Consider the following 21,700-nt stretch of genomic DNA (forward strand, 5'->3'; position numbering starts at 1 on the left):
GCAGAAGCTCACACCTGTAATCCCAGCACTATGGGAGGCCAAGGTGGGAGGATCACTTCAGCCCAGGAGTTCGAGACCAGACTGGGCAACACAGGGAGACCCTTATCTCTACAAATAATAACAAAAAATTAGCCAGGCATGGTGGCAGGCACCTGTGGTCCCAGATACTTGAGAGGCTGAGTCTAGGAAGTTGAGGTTGCAGTGAGCTGTGATTGTGCCCTGACACTCCAGCCTGGGTGACAGAGTGAGACTCTCTCAAAAAAATAAAAATAAAAGCCATCCAAGTTAATGTTAACTCAAAGCTGCAATACAGATGGTCATAAATAAAACATTCCATATAATGAATAACCTTTTGATTTGATAATTTATATGGGGGTATTTGATATTTTCGTTGCAGTTATCAGACAGAACTAAGAAAAAGATAATCTGTTAACGAAACTAGGTCATCTGTTTATTTAATCATTGAATTAAAATACAAGCAAAAGAACAACTGATATTTTTAGAACAATCTACAAAAAAATTTGACATTGCACCTCAAATTAGAGACAGATATATTTCATGTCTAACCTTTAGTCTTTTTCTTCAATTTTGTTTTCACCTTCTTTAACTCAGTCTTAATTTTCCTGTTTCCTTTTTTTCCAACACTGGCAAGTTTTTAATCCTTTAGAAAATCATTTACAAAGAATAGTACACATACCACTTTAGATGGAATAAAGATATTAACTTTAAAATTTATATATTAGAACAATATAATTATTCTTTCAAAATGATGAATTCTCAGATATTAAGGTTTAAAAAAATAAATTTAAGCAAAGATATAAGACAATTTAAAAAACGCTAGATAAATAATAGTAGTCGTATCTTGATAGAAAAAAATCATGAATTTGGTGTGTAAAAAACTGAAGTTTAGAAAACATTGTTTAAGGTAACTATCAGTATTACCTGGCATCAGCCCCCTGGCATATTATATCTTTTTTTTTCTTTTTTTTATTATTATGCTTTAAGTTTTAGGGTACATGTGCACAATGTGCAGGTTAGTTACATATGTATACATGTGCCATGCTGGTGCGCTGCACCCACTAACTCGTCATCTAGCATTAGGTATATCTCCCAATGCCATCATATTATCTCTTAATTGTTTTAGATTTATTCTAGAAAGGCCTTGTGTTGGCCATTGGTATCATGCTTGTTCCAGCTGCAATACTCCAGCATTATTTAGAATCTCAGTCTTCTTTTCGAACTTCCATGAAGAGGTGAGCATTTTTCCCATCTCCCCAACACATTCCACACCATATTTAGCTTCCCTGCTAGACCTGTGGCTTTCTATTCTTACCTATCTTCCATATACCCTTTTTTCTTCCTGAGAAGTCCCAATTCTGACTGGTATTGTACCTACTTCAAATACACTGAATAGTCTTGGTTTAGTGGCATTCACTTTGAGAACTTAGATTAATATGATAAGAGTCTTTCCATCAAATCAAAATTCAGTCGTTACCTGTTCAATTATGTGATGGGCCTGCGGACTTATATTTTTAGTTATCTTTTAAAGCGGGGCGGCATAAAGCCATTGCTTTATTGAAGCATTTATCAGAGTATCCCATTACATACTTGTCCTCTATGTTGATTAGAAGGAATAAAAGGGTTCCAAAGCCAAATAAATTTGGGAAACACTGAATGTCAAATTCCCTCTCTTGGAATCTCCCATTGCAAAGCATTATGGTGTCATGATTAAACATGCAAGTTCTGTAACTAGATGGCCCCAACCGGAAACTCAGCCACCAGTTGTAAGCTCCGTGCCTCTGTTTCCTCATTTGTAAAATGGGGAACACAATTAGTGCCTATCTCATAGGACTATTGCCAAGTTTAAATAAGCCACTGTGGGTGATGTACTTTGCACAGAGCCAGTCACAGAGCAAGTATGCCATTGTGTTTTGTACGACAAAACTATATTAGGCCGGGCGCAGTGGCTCACACCTGTAATGTCAGCACTTTGGGAGGCTAATGCGGGTGGATCACCTGAGGTCAGGAATTCGAGACCAGCTTGGCCAGCATGGTGAAACCCCATCTCTACTAAAAATAAAAAAAATTAGCTAGGCGTGGTGGTGGGCGCCTGTAGTCCCAGCTACTCAGGAGGCTGAGGCAGGAGAATCAGTTGAACCTGGGAGGCGGAGGTTGCAGTGAGCCGAGATCACGCTACTGCACTCCAGTCTGGCAATACAGCGAGACTCTGTCGAAGAAAGAAAGAAAAGAAAAAAAAAAGTGTATTAAACATTGTGAGAAGTCCTGCAGGGTTAAAAACCTATTTAACTTGGTTCAACCCAAATTTATTTGATTTTGGAAGCGTCCTTCGAGTATAAGTCTTTAGAATATTCATGGGTCCATAATTTGGAAGACTTGTGTTTGAAAGCCAGGAGCTCAGAAAGCCAATTGCTTCCTTCGAGGTACTTTTCTGTGTGAGGGTCTGCTGCCCCCAGGTGGACAGAAAGACCTTGGCTGGAAACCCAGAGTCTGCCCGGCCAAGCTCCCCACAGGTGTAATTAAGAGAAAGTAGAATAAATAAATAATTTTTTCTGTTACTATGTGTTTTAAAATAATTTGAGGAAGAGTTATTTATTAAAATACTAAGTATAAAAATGGATATTACTAGACAGAGGGAGTACCAAGAGCTAAGACTCGAAGTTGCTCCTCATTAAAAGACAATCTTTTTATTTTTGTAGCCCCTGCTTGGAGAACTGCTGAGACAGGCACACAGTAGGTATCAACAAATATTTGTGGAATAAATGACTGGCTCATTGACTTATTACAAAGAAGGGCATAAAATCTGAGTGAATGTTATGTCTCTAATTATGCTCTTTAGGGAGCTCAAAGAATGGCTGCAAATATGTATAAAAAATTCCAGGTAAATGACTGGGAACCTTTTCTCTGGGAAGATCCAGTACTCATTAAGGAAGAAAGGTAAGCTAATAATGTTTTAACAAATGTGTCAGCTAGAATTAAAATTCAAAGACTCTAAACAGATAACCAGTAAATTTGGCTAACCAGAATAACCAACCCTATAAGTATTACAACCCTATAATTAAGTATAATTAAGTTTTTCTCTGAAACGGCAATGTGAGAAAGTGGAAGATGAGACCAATGGTTTTCAACAGGAACATACCAAAGAAGTTTCTACTTTCCAAGTTTCTAAACTCATTACTTTTTGTTCTTGTCTTCTCTCCTTTTTCTCTTTATTTGTATTACTGTTCAATATGAGCCGTTTTGTGGACTGTAGTTGGGAAGACAGACATAAAAGCAGTAATCTAACTACTCACACTAGAGAACAGGGGGTGATGGAGAGAAAACCTGGGCATTGTTCAGTTGGAGGCCTCAGGTTCTGAGCAGCAGTAAGTGCCTTTGATTAGGTGAAGCAGAAGTAACGATGTATCAGAAAGGCACTGGGGAGCTCCGCTCCCGATGTGTAGAAGGAATGAAAACAGAAAAGCTCAAGCCTCCTCAGCAGTAGAAATTCACGAGCTTTCTGTCATGGATCATTAACACTACTCATTTCTAATGACAGTTTCTGTATCTCTGTGTTTACAGTCAGAGAGAGGGGAGCCGATTGGCCAAACTGAGATCAGAAGTGCCTGAATATTTCCCGTTTGCTTCTCCAAGTCCATTCTTTTTTCTTCCCCACCCTTGTCTGTTATGCTCTGAGCCCCAGGCGGGTCAGCCTGAACGGACTGAGTCATGGGCCCTTCACCCTCCGACTTCCAGTTGGGTTCAGCCAATGGAGAGTGCTGCAGGAGATGAGAGGGAAAGAGGGGAGTGATTAGGATATTTATTCCCCTAGCTCCCTCCCTGCTGGGCCATGTGGCCTGGCTACCTCCCTCCACTCAACGTAACAGCTCCTGTTAAAATCTTTCTTTCCGTTTAAGTTTAGGGGTGGGGCTTTGCCTATTCCTTGTAGATTTTTTTACAACTTGCCCATTGCTTGTATGCAGTCCCTATAATGAATTCCTCCCAATTTACTCAATTTGAGTATTCCTTCTATTCCTGTTGGGTCCTGATAGATAATAGAGAACTACCACACAATCCATCACGCAATTACTCAGCATCTCTGGGCTACACTTTCCTCAGCTGAAAAATAGGTCAATACTTCATAGGGTTATAGTAAGGCGTAAGTGGGTTAATATATATAAAACTTGGCACATTAAAAAAAAACCAACAAACCTAGGCTATTATTATCGACATTTTGTCCTTGCAATGAGGACATTAAATATATGTTTATAAATGTGATTAAAAATGTTACGTTTGTAAGAGACTTCACATAAGCACTTTTTAAACTCATTAAAGATTCATGTGTGACCAAGTGTCTCCATTTGCGCCAGGAGAAAGTGAGATTATAATAGTTCTGGTAGCCTTCCCAGGAGTAAGTAGGTAGTGGGTTTCTGAACTAATTGTATGGATTGACTTATGTTAACTTCTTAAGAAATGGGCTGTGAGCAGCCTTCCGCCCACTGATCACTCCCAACCTCTGAACCCATCAGTAATGAGAGCCCATCTTCAGAGGAGCACCAAAGGCAGACACTGCCCTCTCTTCATGGAGCACCACTACATGCTTGCTCATCCTGCACGATTGAAAATATTCCCTTTAAAAATGTCCCCTTCCAGGGAAGGCTCTGGATCCCAGAATACTACATAGTGGGTTTACCTACTCTTCACAGACCAAAGCCAGTTCCACAACGTCTGCCCTTAACTTCTATTCTCTAGACCTGTGGTACCTTAGAAAGGAAGAGATTTGCTGAGAAGGCTCCATCTTTGGGACACGGCCCCATTTGTTCAGCAAGAGATTTTGTTTTGGGGGTTTTGTTTGTTGTTTGTTGTCCCCCCAAGATAAGAAGTTACCACAGTCCTAAGGTTGAAGAGTGTCATTGAAGGCAGGCAACATAGCTTTGTTAAAAAAGCATGAGGTCTGAAGCCAGAGACATCTGGGATTAAATCCCACTTTGGTCATTTATTGGCTGGATGACCTTGGGAAAGTTACTCACCATCTCTGGGCTGAAGGATCATCATCAGTAAATCGGGGGATACGTCTTGTTTCTGTAGGATTCTTGTGAAGATTGTGAGAAGATGGAAACTGCCTGACAGGGTACCTGACACGATCAATAAATGGTGGCAATTACTGGCAGAAATAGTAGTCGTTTTCATTCTTAAAGTCCTTACCTGTCATGCAGAAATACTCCAAAGCATCTCATAGACCCATATATTCTGGATTGGGAGGGGCCAAAATATCCAGTAACTTCAACAACCTCTCCTCCCCAACCCCCTGCCAGACAGAACTCTACAAAGCCAGTGGGAAAGGTGTAGGGATCCTCCTGGCACTTCTAGCTGGCTTAAATCTAGACACATAACTACAGTGCGCAGTTAGTGAGGGCTCACTCTGTGATGGGCACTGCTCTAAGACTTCCATAAATATTTCCTAAGTTAATACTCAACACAATCTGTGTTGTAATTCCTACCATTGCCCCCATTTTACAGATGATGAAACTAAGCCTCAAAAGAGTTAAGTGACTTTTCCAAAGTCACATAGCCCATGAGTGGACACAGAATTTGACCCCAGGCAGTCCTCCTTTTTAACTGCTCTATTGTGCTGGTTCAATATCTGGCTAAAAGACACAACAAAACAGTCGTAGGCTCTACATGCTAACATGGCTACTTGGACTGAATTGACTCATCAGCACAGCAACTGATCTGATTGATTTGAGCATGCTGCATCTATTGGAAGTATAGGTGTCCTATAGACCAGAGCTTCTCAACCCTGGAAGCTTACGAGGATCACTTGGGGAGCTTTTCAAAAAGCACGAATGCCTGTACCTTAATGAAAGAGATTCTCATTTAATTGCTCTGGGGTGGAATCTGGGCCCAGAAAATTTTCAAATCTCCCAAAAAGTTCTAATATATAGCCAGTGTTGAGAATCACTGGTGTAGACTCTTCTCGTCCTTGAGGGTGACACTTAGTCACAGAGCTTCTTGGAGTTCTTTAGAGGTTGGGTTTGTTTATCTTGACATTTCATTCAGAACTAATTAGCTGATCCTCATACGCTAGGCAATAATACATTGTGTAAATTCTGACTTGGGACACCACTTTGCATAGAAATATGAGACTTTCCAAAGAGAACATTTTTCTGTATTACTAAATGTAGTCAAGTTTCCTTTGGAAAATGGCAAAATCCAAATCTCTTTTTCCTACTAATCATGTATTGCAAAAAGATTGCCTTGAAACATTGCAAGGCAGCCAACACCATTCAGTAAATTACACCATGTAACTGGCTTAGGCCTCATTAGGCTTGCCCTCTTTGGCCTTATCAAGGGAACAGCCACTTCCCTTTGCAATCCCTTCTGGGAATGGATTTCTTCACTTTCCCCTGAAAGGTCAAGACATTCATCTTTCCCTGAATCTCTCATCAAGTAGTGACAGTTCAGCCTTTTTTGTTATCTTGTTGTGCCTCTCCTTTGAGGAGGAATTTTACTTAAAAATTAAAGATATCTTCAATTGTAGATAATTTATATTTGAAACCAAAACAGAACAATCTTATTTTGAAAAAGAATACTTATAGTGAATTGTGTTAGATGTCTAACCAGCATTCCTCTTCCTCTTTCCTAACAGGATATGATTTTGTTTAGGTATCTGTCCCCTCCTTTGTACAGCTCATGTGTATTCAGTGTCCATGTATGCTCATAATTCCATTTGCTTATCCTTCTCCACTGTGACCTAGAGTCTGAGTGCCTGATCTGGTGATGAGTGTGCATTGATGGCATTAATGGCTTCCTTGCACTGTGGCTTTCAGAGGGAGGGTGAGTATTTATTCTTCTGGCTTCCTTCTTTGCTAGGTAGTTGCAAGTTGACAGCATCCCTCTATGAATGGACAAAGAACCTCTTGGGCAACCCTCCCTATCTGATTCTCGGCACTTGTGTTCTAATAATAGCCCCCTAATCCTCAGGCTGAGGGCGGTATTGGTTCCTGTTGTTGCCAGCCCTGGACACTGCACTATCCCTTGCTGAGTTCCCTAAACTTTGCCCACAGCTTTATGGTCACTTTATTAAATTCTCATTAAACTAGTTTCAATGTGCCATCTGCTCCCTGCTGGGACACTGACTGAGATGTGTGACTCATATCTCCAGTTCCAGGGTCTGGATCTTGATTGTCCTAACCTAGTCACACTATCCCATGTACCAGGGATCAGTTCAGACACCGGGGTTAAGGCAATCAGTGCGCGGAACTTCCTTAAGAAATATTAGTGATGCAGAGGTGAGCACCTGACTTACGTTGGCCAATTAGATGGAAGGGAAGAAGGAAGTACCTGGCTTCAGCTTCCGGTAGTAGCTGTCTCGTGAGTGAGAGGGAAGATACTGTGAGCACAAAGAACACCTCACGGGGCAGAGCCTGGAATTATAGCACTGGAGCCCTGACTGTCACGTATATGAGCTTATTGTTATAGGAAATAATAAATCTCCTCCTAGGTTAAACCCATTTTAGTTTTGTTTTTGTTTTTGTAATTTGCTGCTGAAAGCACCATAGCTAATGTGATTTATTAGCATTTCTTTTAGTTGTGTAGCAGCCATGGGGTTTAAAGCATTTCCCATGCATTGTTCATTTTCATTTTTTCAAAAGCCATGTTAATGATTATAATATTAATAGTTAAGGTAATAAGTAGCAATTGTATCTATGTGCTAGGCACTATTCACAGCACTTTATAAGTGTTAATTTGGTTAATCTTCACAACAACTCTATTCAATAGGTACTACTATCATTACTATTATGGTTATTAGATGACAGAAAACACTGAGATATCAAAAACATGTATCAGGTCACCCAGCTGGTAAGTAGAAAAGCTGAAATTTGAGCTCAGGCAGTCCAATCCCAGAGTCTGTATTCTTTATATGAATGTATCCTACCACTCATATTTCAAATGAGGAAACTGACGCTCAGAGAGCCAATGAACTAGTTAGGAGAAGAATCAGGAAAACTAATGTTGAGCAAAATCTACTGCTATTTCCACTATGCCACATTTTCCTTCCAGTGAGCTTCCTATCAAGGCCTTTTTAATAATTTGTGGAGCAGTTAATGCAAATGAGAGCTCTCCACCCTTCCAAGTTGTCCTTGTGGAACTGGGGCAACATGTGAGGAGAGACTCCATCTAGGGGCCACTAAGTATAGTGCAGTCTAAAGATTACGCACCTGATATTCAAATCTTATACACTCTCTAAAAGAATTTTGCAAATATGTATACCCCTCAGATTTTTTTAAGTCATCGCCTAAAAATGTATCCTATGTCATAAAAATGTAATCGCTGGTGTATTAAAATATTCACATTTAAAATAAAACGGTTAGCTAATTCTTCTATTGGTATCCATTGAAATCTGATTCCATTGCAGCCTGATACTCACAATAATCCAGCCAAAAGCTGTGGTATGCACTTTGCTAATAGTTAGAAATTTTCTGTTTGTCCTCTTTTCTTGAAACCATATTTTCATTTCATATTGCTCACAAAATTTTGTTGCAATGCAATATATTTTATTCCTAAAAGCATTTTATTGATCTTCACAAAAAAAATGAGTATAAATTAAGCCTCTTTAAAACTTTTTTTCCATGACTCTAAGATCCTGAGGGTTAAAACATGTTTTGGATTGAGTGATATTTACAAATATTATTAATACACAATTTATAAATAATTGCTAACCACAAAAATGCACTATAATTGGAAATGCATTTGTTAATTAAAATGATGGAAAATTTTTTAACCCTCTTAGTTTATGCAAAATTTATTTGTTACTAAAATGAAACAGGAACCAGTATTGATTATATTTGTTTGGGTTTTTCCCCATTTTTTATAGTTGTAGGTGCTGAGAAACTATATAGTAATGCCACTCAATTCTTTGAGCACCTTCAGGTTATTTGGCAAAAGTATATCATGACCTATTACCAAAGATGATTTTGATGAGCAATCAGATGTTTATTTTCTTCACAGTCTTTATCAGACAAAATAATCATATCCTTCATTTGTTTCTTTTAGTCTCCCCTCCTGCCTCCCTCTATCAGGATACAGATATTATAAAAGCAGAAATCTTGTCTGTATGCTTTGGAATAGTGTCTGTCACATCATAGGTGCTTAACAAGTATTTGTTGAACAAATGCCTGAGGCAACCCATGTTCAAAGGAAAGGCAAGTACAGCGATTTTGTTAGGACAGGGGATAAGGGAAGATTGGATGTGTAGGTGATTGTGGTCTTCATGATCTCCACTGTTAAAGCTTCCTTCTTCACCATGAGTAGTAGCCTCTCTGAAGCGCTGTTCTTCCAGCAGAACAGGGATTCTCCCCCCATCCCCACATGTGCAGTGAGGTCAGCTAATTTTCCTGTATCTCTGGCCTCAGGTACCTTAGCAGGCTCCCCTCTATCCTCTCCTCAGTAGGTTCTCTTACTAGATCCCCCAGTAGGCTGAATGGCCATCTGTGGTGTCCTTGGGTGATTTTGACGTGTCTGGTGTTTCCATGAAACTTTGTTTATTCCCCAGCTCTGTGCAACTTGGGCAAACGCTTCTAGAAAGACCCAATAATACTTAACAATACCACACTTAACATTTCTATGCCATTGGAAGGTCTACAAATTACATTTTTATATCTAATTTTTATAATTATCATGGATTTGTGAGGTGAACACCCTAAATTTAAAGGTGAGAAAAGTGAGGCCCAGGAAGGTAAAAATCAGACGCCCAATATTACATCATCCTCACATGGCTGAGTATGAGTTTGAATGCCTCAACTAGAAATAGTATAGATTTAAATTTAAGCCCAGCTTTGTTCGGCAACTTACCAGGGAGACTACAAAAAAAGTAACTTAATGTCTCTGAATTTTAGTAGACTCAGTAAAATGCAACCATTAAAACCATTTAATGTCAGAAGGAAATTAATATATTTATAGCGTTAACACTCCCCAGTACATTATTTTTCCTGCCATGAAGCAGTATTATTATTACCCCCATCTAAAGATGAGAAAACTGAGGCATAACATAGCAGAACAGCATAGTCCTCAAGAGTCTGGGCTTTGGGCCAAGCGTGGTGGCTCACGCCTGTAATCCCAGCACTTTGGGAGGCAAAGGTAGGAGGATTGCTTGAGGTCAGGAGTTCAAGACCAGCCTGGCCAACATAGTGAAATCCTGTCTTTACTAAAAATACAAAAAAAAAAAAAAATTAGCTGGGTGTGGTGGCATGCATCTGTAATCTCAGCTACTCAGGAGGCTGAGGCAGGAGTATTACTTGAACCCAGGAGGCGGAGGTTGCAGTGAGCTGAGATCGTGCCATTGCACTGTGCCAGCCTGGGTGACAGAGAAAGACTCCGCTGAAAAAAAAAAAAAAAAAAAAAAAAAGAAAAAAGAATGTAGGCTTTGGAGTCAAGTTGCTTGAGCCTGGTCCTGGCTCTATCATTAACTAGCTAAGTAACTTTGGGCTAGTTACTTAATACCTGCCTGGCACAAGGTAAAAGTTAATATAATATATGTCAACCACTGTTGGGCAACTTTTCCAAGACCACAAACAAACCATGATAGTGCCGAGGTTCAAAGCTAATTAGCCAATTTGGTTTCAGAGATTCTGATGTGTACCATAACGCTGTTATCTTTAGAGCCAGAAAGTCAGGAGATAGGAAGATAAATATGAGAAAGAAAGAAGAGCTGGAGGTTTGAGACTGATAAAAAGTACAGGCAAAAGAGAGAAGAGCAATTTGTGGCGCATCAGGGCATTTTACTGTATGGCAAGAAATGGAATTTCCCATAAGTTGCCCTTTCCAAAGATTCCACTAAAGAATTATATTGCTTGACAATGTTTTTTGTTGTTGTTTTTTTGTTTTTGTCATGATGACATTTCTTTAGAAAGAAGTACTATTTCTAAAATAAGACATAAGGTAGCCCAGCTTTATTTGGGTTAAAAGTTCTAAAAGAATTTCAGTAGTTCACTCTGGATAGAGCCTCCAATGTGGGGTCTTGGAAAGAAGGGGCAGAATTCCTAGGGCAAGCACCACTGTGTGTTTCCTAGGCAGTGATATGGTCTACATGCTGTGGATCCTTATTCTATCCTAGGAACTGACCAACCAACTGATCAAGATATCAACCCGCTAAGGGTGGCCAGACAGAAGCATGCTGCCCCCATGTCTGTTTCTATCTACCCTCACCTCAGTGCCCATACTAATTAGAACTCCTTTTCTCTCCAGGAAACTTTATCCAAGAAGCCCCACTTCCCCTTCGAAAGCAGTTTGGTTCCTGGAAATATTCTTGGCCTGGAAAAGAGAAATGGTTTCCTATTTTCAGCTGGTGTTAGGTATTATTTGTGGCCACCTGCTAGATCTCAATAAACAGATTCTGCATGAAATTATAGCCTTTTTGTGTTCCAAAAAGTAGCTCTTCTCTTAGCCTGTAGTATGTACAATAACAAACCCAATATCAACAATCATATCTATCATGCAGTAAGCAATCACCACGTTTGCTTGTTGAAATGAATCCTGTGTTTTTGAGAAGGTCACCTCACCTGACCTCAGCTGGGGAATTTCTGTGCTGCAGAATGTCTGTGGTCTCTTTTCAGCTTTGAGATGTATAAATCCGGTATGTACCATGAGGTCCCTTATGGTTCCTCAGTAAGATTCTATTGCTGTTTATTATTATTATCAATAGGAATAACAAGGGTTAACATTTCCTGGACACTAACTATATGCCTTTGTATTAAGTACTTACTATATATAGTATATATAATCCTTACCAAAAAGAATGTGAAGTATGTATTATTTTCATTATCCCCAATTCATAAACAGGGAGACCAAAGTTGATGTAGGTTAAATAAATTCCCCAAGGTTACCCAGCTAGGAGTGGAGGAGGCAAGATATAAACCCAGCCCAGACTATTCACTCCAGACTACTCACTCTACTGTGTGGAATTACTCTCTCCAAGTTACACATGAACAAGAGAGTTCAATTTACCTTTGTCTATATATTTGGGGCTAGAGTTTTTATAGTACAACATATTGATTGGCCTAAATTTCTAGCCATATTCTTAGGAAAGATAGGGATCTGCCTGTCAGGTTCTTGCGTGATAGTGGCAATGATGGCATTTATTTTCAGTGCAGATAAAAAGCCTGCCTAGAATCTTCTTTTTGGAAGGTTGAAGAGTATAACCAATAAGTTGTGAGGTGGAATTAAGATAAACAAGTGCATTTTACTTACAGGGTGAAAGTGGTCCATACCAGATTCATGATTGGTTACCAGGTGATTGCAGTTGTCAAGATCTTGTGTTTTTCCTTGGAAACAAGGAAACTGTAAGAAGGAGAAATGAAGATATCCGAGCTAAGAGAGAAAAAAAGAGACATTAGAATTAATCATTTATAGGATAAGGGCTAATAGATGAGACTCTTGGGGAAAAAACAATGCAGAAGCTTGGGTGAGAAACACACACCATCATCATCATCATCATCATCATCGTCTTCATCATTGTCGTCATTATCATCATATGCACATATGTCCTAGTTTGGGTCTTTTAGAAGCAGACTCTGAGAAAAGGATCCTGGTGGAAATAGTATAGTTGGGAACTAAAAATAGAAAAATGGGAAACAGAGACAGGTAAAGAAAGGCAATAATTACATGGAGTGTTATCAGGCAGGCAGCTATTATTGTGGGCAACTGAGCTTACTGCCTCTGATAAAACTTTGAGAGTCAGTGAGGAAGAAAGCCTCTACCAGCTCTTACTAGTCATTGATAGAGGAATAATGTGATGCAAAGGTATTAATTCCTAGGAACTTTTGGTCTACCATAAAGACAAAGTGCCTTAGAATCTGAATAAAACTTTTAAAAAGAGAAACTTAGGAGCTGGCAGTTGGCAGCCAGCCATTCTGCACTGAAAAGGAAAGGGCAGAAGGGTGGGGGGAGGGTCACTGAGAACATCTGAAGCAATTTTGCTTTTAGAGGGTAAGAGACAGATGGTAGCTAACATGTACTGAATGCTTAGAATTCGTTTAATTTTCACAGTCTGCATAGAAAGTGTGTATTATTGTTGGCATTTTGTGGTTAACAAGAAGTACAGAGAGGTAACATATTTGTTCATGTGGGAATAGCTGGTAAGCGGCACAGCTGGGAGTTGAATCCAGGGGTCCTGACTCAAACCCTCCACGTTATTCCATCTAACTATGCAGACTGTAGCGTCAGGTTCCTTAACCTATAATCTCCAGCTCCATCCCTCTTGTTCATTATGGATATTTTTATCCAAAAAGGACCAATTTGCTTCCAAAAGGTTTCCACTCTCCTTGATTTGCATTTTTGCCATGTAGGATTAGTGATAATAACTACTACAGTTAGCATTCTCCTAAGCTCCTTACAGGCTTGTCTTCCTTAACACTCCCATCAAACCTATAAGGTGGATACTGTTATGTTCTCACCTTACCAGTGAGGAAACCAAAGCACAAGATGATGAATAACTTGCTTAAGGTCATGTATTGAGTGAATGGCAAAACCATGTTCACCCCTTGCTTAACTACGATGTTCTGCTGTCTCCTTAGTTAGAAAGGTTTGAAATAGCAAAGTTGTGTGTAGACTGTGGCACATGGTAATTCCAGGAACTGCCTTTAAAGTGGAACAGGTTTGTAATCATAGCCAATCCAGGGAAATGGCAGAACTTCATCTCCATCCTCAGTTTAGATTCAGAGCCTCTGCATAGAGAAATACAATGATTTACCTCTTTCTTTTGGGTGAGCATGCCCACATCTGAGCTCTTGTTTTAAGGCATCAATAAACATGGTGACAATGGACTTAGAAATGTTACATTTCATGTAAATTTTCACCTGAGACAAAGCATCCTTGGTCTTGGCAGGTCTGAATTCTAAATGACGAATCTTTGCTTCAAGGGATTGAAAGGGAGAGATGGATCAGTAATTGAAATCTTCACGTACTTGCTTTTTATCCTCAAATTTCAGTAATTTTTTATTACATAAAATAGTAAAATAAAAATAAAAACAGCAAGAGTAACAAGTTCAAATTACCTTTAATCACATTATCTTTCTTCTTTTTAAAACAGCATGTGGGATAAAGAGCAAGAGCAGTCTTTAGCCATCATTTCAGACCCAGTAGTAACCACTGGCAACATTCCCACTTGCTAGTTTCTGTTATCCTCTGTGATCATACAAATATACATATATCCATGTATATACATATACATCATTAATAGCGTTTTTCAAAAAATGGAAATGTGGTCATGCTTTTTGTTTGCTTAAAAATACCTCATAGACTTCCCTAGGTTATTATTTATAGATTTACTTCATTTTATTTTGAACTCTTGAACAATGTTCTGTTACATAGATAATAATTTATCTGAGCAATCTTACTAGTGGGCACTTGGCTTGTATTGCGACATTTGCTGCAGAGATCATGTTGGTGTATTCTTTTATACTCCCCAAATAGTGTCTTTTTAGAGCATGCAGCACTTGCCTGAAGATATCAGGTGGTTGTTTTTTTCTGTCTTCAACTAAGTAGGTAAAGCCTAACTGAATATTTAGTTTTCAGATTTCCAGACACCCTTTTACAAACACTTCCTGCTTCTGATTCTAGTTCAGATACCCATAGCCAACAGCAGTAATTTATACTCTAAATCCTTAAAGACAACAGCATGTCTGCATTCCCATTCTAATGCCCAACCAAGAAGAAAACTTGGTGGCCACCTTCCACCTTCCTCTATCTTCTCCCCACTGCCTAGTCCAGCCTCCCACTCTCTCTACGACCAGCCCTGAGTCCTTTGGGGGTTAACAGAGACCGAACACTTGGAAGCCATTGATCAAATGAATTAAAATATGCTTCCCAGAATTCCCCACTCATCCACCCACACCCCTCCTCACACATACACAAAGAAAGGTCCAACTCTTTGAACAAAAGTTGCACTCGCAAAAAGCTTCTTCAGTCTTGGAGAAACAGACTTTTTCATTGAGCTCTCCCCTGCACTTAAAACAGAAGCCAGTAGAAAAGACCAACCTGAAGCAGAAGGATCTCACACTCCCTCTCCACCTTCCACCAGAAGGAGAGAACCCCCAGGTCCCAACCCATCTGGGCCCTGGAGACTCAACCTTCTTCTCAGCTCTCTCCATGGGACCTGAAGATTGGCAGGTCTGGGAAGAAGGGAGCTGGGAGTGTAAAGACCTCCCAGTGGTTGGGGAAAGGGGAAGCGCGATGGATGAGTGAATTTCACATCTGGCTAACCTCTTTCCTCGAAGAGCCAAGTTAGAAAGAGCGTGGAGAAGGGATGGGGAGGGGAAAGTGGATGAGGACTGCTCTTATTATGCTGGGAAACCTCAGTTTCACTGTACAGTGAGGCCTCTGACACGTCTCTGGTCTCTCTCTCTCATTTGTGAGCAAACAAGAGTTCTCAAAGGAAGTGGTACCTGAACGACGTGGGATACTTTGAAAGCAGGCCTTCACCCTCCATCTCCCGGGGCTCCGCGGCCGCCTCCTCCCCGCTGTCTGAGCGCTGCCTCTCGGGCGCAGTAGCTGAGCTCCCAGAGAGGGACGGACCTAGATCTTCATCGGGCGCCCCTTTCTCATCTCTCGGGCTCTGACTCCTCTTGGGGTGCTTAGTTCAAGGCTGGACAGCCTAGAAGACACCTACCAAGTGTGGGTGGGGAAGAAGCAGAGCAAGGGCAGGCCGACCCGATCTGCCACACTCCTTGTCCTCCGGGTGAAACTGCAGACCGCACAGCGCTGGGAGGACACAAGGGCCACAGGGCGGGAGCTGTCCGTGGTTCTGGCCGGCGTCGACCCGTGGGTATTTAAGGGTTGGGGCAGCCCGCCTACCTTCTGCTAAACCGCAGGGAGGAGTCGGGGGCTGCAGAACCTGGATTGGTTTTAATTAACCCACGCGCAGGCAAGGTCTGAGAGCCGCGTTTCTGCGCCCTTTGCAGCGCAAATCACCGCTGATGAGAATCTGAAGGTTTCTTTTCGGTTTCTCCGTCAGTGCCATTTCTCTTTGAGGACTTAGAAAACTTTATTCGGATACGTCTCATGTTCTCTTTTCCCCTATCCCCCAGAATTTGTCCACCACCGCCCCACTTCTCTCCAGTTCTCTCCCCTGCCGCACAAACAAATCTAGGTGGAAAAGCGCAAGGTGAGGGCTGCAGTAGCCAAATGGGCATTCCCAGCTTCACTCCTGATCTCTAGGCAGTCCTGCTGGCCTTGGGGATTCTGAGGCAAACTGGGGATGGGACTGGTTTTAAACCCACCGTCCCCGCCTGTATGTTGACGGGATGCCACTTTAAGTTCGTCAAATATAAACTAAATTTTTGGAACGATGAGGGTTGAATCTCTTGAAATGAATGGAGCATGTTTCTGGTTCCAGCTAAGCTGGTTCTAAGCCAGGACTGATGAGTGAAAGGCGCTCCTTTTCAGGTTGGAGAGTTCCCGGGGAGGGAAGAGAAAAGGAGGTCGAGGAATCCAGCGGTGCTTAGGCAAAAAGACTAATATCCTAAATCAACTCCACAGGATGGAGCAATAGAGGTTCTGCTGCATCGCCCTTGCAGTAATCATTTTAATGTGTCTACTCTTTCACTGAGCCCAAATAAAATATTTATTTTATTTTCAAATAAAAACTTGTGGAATTAAGCCCGAAAAGTGCAATAATTTGAGTTTTAAAACCTTGTATATTAACTGATTATCTTTCCCCCTCGTCAAACTATACACCTGGTAGCAGATTTTTGCAACTTTTATTTTACAATCCTTTAATGAGTGGGGATGGAGCAGTATTCCTGGAGCAATAGGGTGCTTTCTTTTCACTTCCTCATATTTGAAGGACTGGTTTGTCTTGCCCTATTTTGAAAGAATTTTTGATTCTGCCTCCAAATTGGCTTTTTCTGTAGGCTGCAATGTGCTCAAAGGGTGAAATGGCCACAGTGCCAGCGACTTTTGTGTTAAAAATTGTTCTCCACTTCCTGCTCCTGGAAACACAAAAAGCCTCCCAGATCTCACCAAAATTACCTTAAAATTGGGCAGCAAAGTGAAGTCATGCTTTCTTATGCTGGTTCCTTAGTAAAACAACCTGTCTGTAGCATGATCTATTTTTTTAAAATCAATGTTGTTTATGTTAAAGTGTTAACTATTTCATAAAACGTGCACTGCGGAACACCCCCAGCTGAAAGAAGTGTCTTAATCTGTTCTCGCTGCTAAAAGGAACTGCCTGAGACTGGGTGATTTATAGAGGAAAGAGATTTAATTGACTCATAGTTCTGCATGGCTGGGGAGGCCTCAGGAAATTAACAATCATGGCAGAAGGGGAAACACACACGTCCTTCTTCACATGGTGGAAGAAGAGAGAAGTGCAGAGCAAAGGGGGGAAAAACCCGTTATAAAACTATGGGATCTCATGAGAACTCACTCACTATCATGAGAACAGCATGGGGAAACTGCCCCCATGATCTAATCACCTTCCATGAGATCCCTCCCCCAACTTGTGGGGATTACAATTTGGATTCAAAATGTGATTTGGTCGGGGACACAGAGACAGATCATTTCAAGAAATGTCTTTAGCAATAAAGCAAATGCTGACTTTTTGAAGATTATGATCTACCAGTCTGGTAATGCTGCAGCTCCATGAGAGAAAGGAGGTTGCAAAATGAAGAACAATGTCAGAAGTGAGGGTGAAAGTATGAAGGTCTATTGCCTTAAGCTTCAAATGGGAAATTTCAATTTCAATCTCTAAAGTTGCCGTTTTCAAGATAGTTTTAGTTTCAAGTTGATGCAAATTTTATTATTTTATTGTTCATAACACATGCACATGTGTGTACATGTATGTGTGTGTGTGCATGTGCAGTGTGTGTTGAAAGGTTTAAATTCTACTTTAATTAAAATTCTTTTCTCAACTGGAAGCTTCTCTACAGTTGTCATCTCTTTGGAAAGAGTGGTCAGTTGGGATTATGTTGCTGGACCAAGATGATCAGAGTAATAATAACCAAGACTTATTAGAGCCCATTTGTGCTTTAAATAAGAATAATAAATATTTAAAATTGTTAGGTAATATTGGAAGTGATTGAGAGCTTCCATATACACAAAATGTTGTTTGATCTTTGTGACAACCTTATAAGATAGACATGCATCTTCTCCACCTTACAGATAAAAAATTGAGACTTGGGGAGATTAAGAGTCTATTTAAATAAGTTCAGCTTGATGGAAAAACTGCCATTTGAATTGGGATCACCAGAGCAGTCTTCTGAAAGATGCTACATCTTTCTGTCTCTATCCTAAATTGTAACATGTAGGAGTGTACTGCTTTTTTTTTTTTTTAAAAAAAAGGTACCTGATTTTTCTCTGTGTAAAATGTAAGACATTGGACATTGTCATTAAGGAGATAAATGGCACACTTTTTCATTCTGTCTTTATGCAGCCAAAATTTATTCAAAGTTTCCTGTAAGCAAAATAATTGTCATAATCTTGTTTCCTGGTGTTTGTACAAACTCATTCTCTTTCCATGCCTGACTCTTGCTCCATTAAAAGATAGGCTTTCAGCCAGGCATGTTGGCTCCCAGCACTTTGGGAGCCGAGGCGGTTGGATTACCTGAGGTCAGGAGTTCGAGACCAGCCTGACCAACATGGTGAAACCTCGTCTCTACTAAATACAAAAAATTAGCCAGGAGTCATGGCACATACCAGCTACTTGGGTGGCTGAAGCAGGAGAATCGCTTTAACCCGGGAGGCGGAGGTTTCAGTGAGACAAGATCGCACCACTGTACTCCAGCCTGGGCAACAAGAGCGAGACTCTGTCTCAAAATATAAATAAATAAAGGCTTTCAGGATTACCATCCACTTCCCTGCCCTCAGTACTGGCAACAAATGTGGGTGCTGTCCTCGGTGCTGAGAATCTCCACTCTGGAAGGCATGTATAGTCTGCTCCTCTGTCTTTGCCCCAGGCTGAGGTGCCTTGTCTTAGAAGGCACAAGCACTTCACAGTCACAAAACCTCTATTGTGTAATTCCAGGCTGCACTCCATGTGGGAAAATTAGTAGTTATTTTTCACAAGAGTGACTTCAAAGACAGCCTCCTGCCTCCTTGGCTTTCCCAAGGACATTCTAGGAACAGAAAGTTTGGGAAAGTTTCTGCTTCCTCCTTTTTCACTCTCATACTTGATTTATTTTGTTAGGCCAAGGAAACAGAGTTTATCTATCTATCTTCACAGATTTGGGGAAGGTGGGCAGAAGCAGTATTTGGGTGCTGCCGGAGGTGGGAAGCCTTTCTAGACCAACAGTTACCTTTTGCAAGCAAAGTAGTTGTTCCAAGCTAATTTTTTGCTTTGGGATGATTTTGATGCCTGGTGACTCTCTAATGAACAGCTTTAAAATGTGTTCTACTCCAATATATGGCAGGGTGGGTCTTAGGGAAAGGGCCAGCTGCTCTGTGCCTTTGCTGATGAATTCCTCAACTTAGCCCTATCTATGGCCTCTGAGAGGTTGGAGGAATGGAGGGGAGTGGTGATAGAATAAATGACTTCTCAAAGAAATCCACACTTTTGAAAACAGAGACATGAGGGAGAGACTCAAAGTTACCAATGAACATACATCTTAGTCCTTCCTTTCTAAATCCAAATTCCATCCTCCCCAGACCGCTCACAAGGAAAGATAAAAATTATCCCTTTGACACAACTCATTCACTTACCTTACATTTGCAAGGTAAGATTGTGGGACAAGACAGGTCCAGCTAACATTTGCTTGAGAACACTTTGGAATAAAAAGACCCCAAAGAGGACTAAGTTTCTTTCTTTTAAAATAGATATTCCTTAATTTATGTCTACTTCTAGGAATAGCAAATTAAAGGCATCCAAAGTTTAGACAAATTTTAATAACATCAGTGAAAGATGCTGATCCACTTACTTCCTCTGGGCATCGTGTACCACCTAAGAATGATCTAAAGAAAAATAGGTACTGCAGTTCAAGCTTAATTGCTATTTATCTTTTATTCATTTAGGCAGATTAAAAAATTAAAAGGCTGTTATGATTTCTTTAGTAATGTTTTCTTGGAAACTTAAGAATCCCATCTCTCAGAGAAGCACATCTTTTTAAAAGAAAGTTTTAAAATTCACAAATACAAATTGTATATATTTATGGTGTATAATGTGGTGTATATATATATGTGCAATACATATATAGATATGCACATATATGCATATATATGCATACATACATATGCATATACATATATGTGCATACGTACATATGCATATACATATATGTGCATACGTACATATGCATATACATATATGTGCATACGTACATATGCATATACATATATGTGCATATGTACATATGCATATACATATATGTGCACACACATTGTAAAATGATTAAATCAAGGTAATTAGCATATCCATCACATAACATATTTATATTTTTGGGGGGTGAGAACATTAAAATCTACTCTTAGCAACTTTCAAGTTTCAAGCAATTTTACTTTTGAAACGTCACATGAAATCTATTAAAAGACAGTGACCATCTGTGTGTGTGTGTGTGTGTGTGTGTGTGTGTGTGTTGAGGGTGCATACACACTTTACTGGGAAGAAGATACTTTAAACACATTTTTAATCTTTCCTTTGCAAAATACATTTTTATATACTTTCTTAATTTTGTTTCCTCGAAGATTTTTTTTTTTTTTTGTCAATGTTAGAGAAGTCACTAAATGCTTTCTGAGCATTTCAGCCTGACCATGGACAACTGTGAAGTTTCACTGGTATAATTTTTTATCTTTATTTATCAACAAACATTTATTAAGCACTTACCATAGTGCAGTTATTATCCAAGCAGCATAAATACAAACTAGCCATAATCTAGTCTAAACTAGATATAAGGGGTAATATCTTTCTTTTAAAAAAATCGCAATTTTGTCTGGGCATGGTAGCTCACACTTGTTATCCCAGCACTTTGGCAGGCTTAGGCGGGTGAATCACTTGAGGTCAGGAGTTCAAGACCAGCCTGGCCAACATGGTGAAACCCGTCTCTACTAAAAATACAAAAATTAGCCAGGTATGGTGGTGTATGCCTGTAATCCCAACTACTTGGGAGGCTGAGGCAGGAGAATCGCTTAAGCCCAGGAGGCTGAGGTTGCAGTGAGCCGAGATCATGCCACTGCACTCCAGCCTGGGCAACAGAGCAAGACTCCGTCTCAAAAAAAAATCACAATTTTGTCGAATTTATAAATTTTCAATAACTTTTAAAAGAAAAAATTACAAATTTAGTTGTTTCTGAACTTTTCTTACACAATAGTTTATTTGTGATAAACAATTTTCGCTACCTTCCTTGTGATGCAGCTCACACAGCAACTGTTTTAGAATAAATTATTCAGCATCTATTATGGGCTAAGTGCTAATGGTTTTAGAGGTGAAAATAAAGTCAAGGTTTCTGTTTTTATAAAGCTGACATTTTATTGGCGGATTTTTTGAAACACAACTAAATTATATAACTTAGAAACCTACAGTTAAAATTCAGATTCCTACTTTCAGAAACTTATTAAACATCAATGCCACATGCTTAGAATTTTTTATGTATTTATTTTTATTGTACTCAGCAAGATCATCTGTCAGTAAAGACTGATACTGTTTCTAAAATACTGCTCATTTACTAGAAATTAAACAAATAAAAACACTTACATATTGGAAATTTATTAAATCCCA

The 21,700-nt window shown here is 39.9% G+C and overlaps 1 long non-coding RNA gene across 1 annotated transcript; it reads right to left on the reverse strand.

Moving 5' to 3' along the window:
• Nucleotides 1-436: 436 nt before the first annotated feature.
• LOC130540638 (uncharacterized) lies at nucleotides 437-15,709 on the reverse strand. Its single transcript, XR_008954628.1, has 5 exons — nucleotides 15,441-15,709; nucleotides 13,854-13,909; nucleotides 12,247-12,366; nucleotides 5,028-5,132; nucleotides 437-3,776 (listed from the first exon to the last, which is right to left on the reverse strand). It is a non-coding gene; the product is annotated as an uncharacterized LOC130540638 (long non-coding RNA).
• Between the last annotated feature and the right edge of the window lie 5,991 nt (nucleotides 15,710-21,700).

The sequence above is a fragment of the Pan paniscus genome, chromosome 10, assembly GCF_029289425.2.
Source record: "Pan paniscus chromosome 10, NHGRI_mPanPan1-v2.0_pri, whole genome shotgun sequence".
NCBI classification, from domain to species: Eukaryota; Metazoa; Chordata; class Mammalia; order Primates; family Hominidae; genus Pan; species Pan paniscus.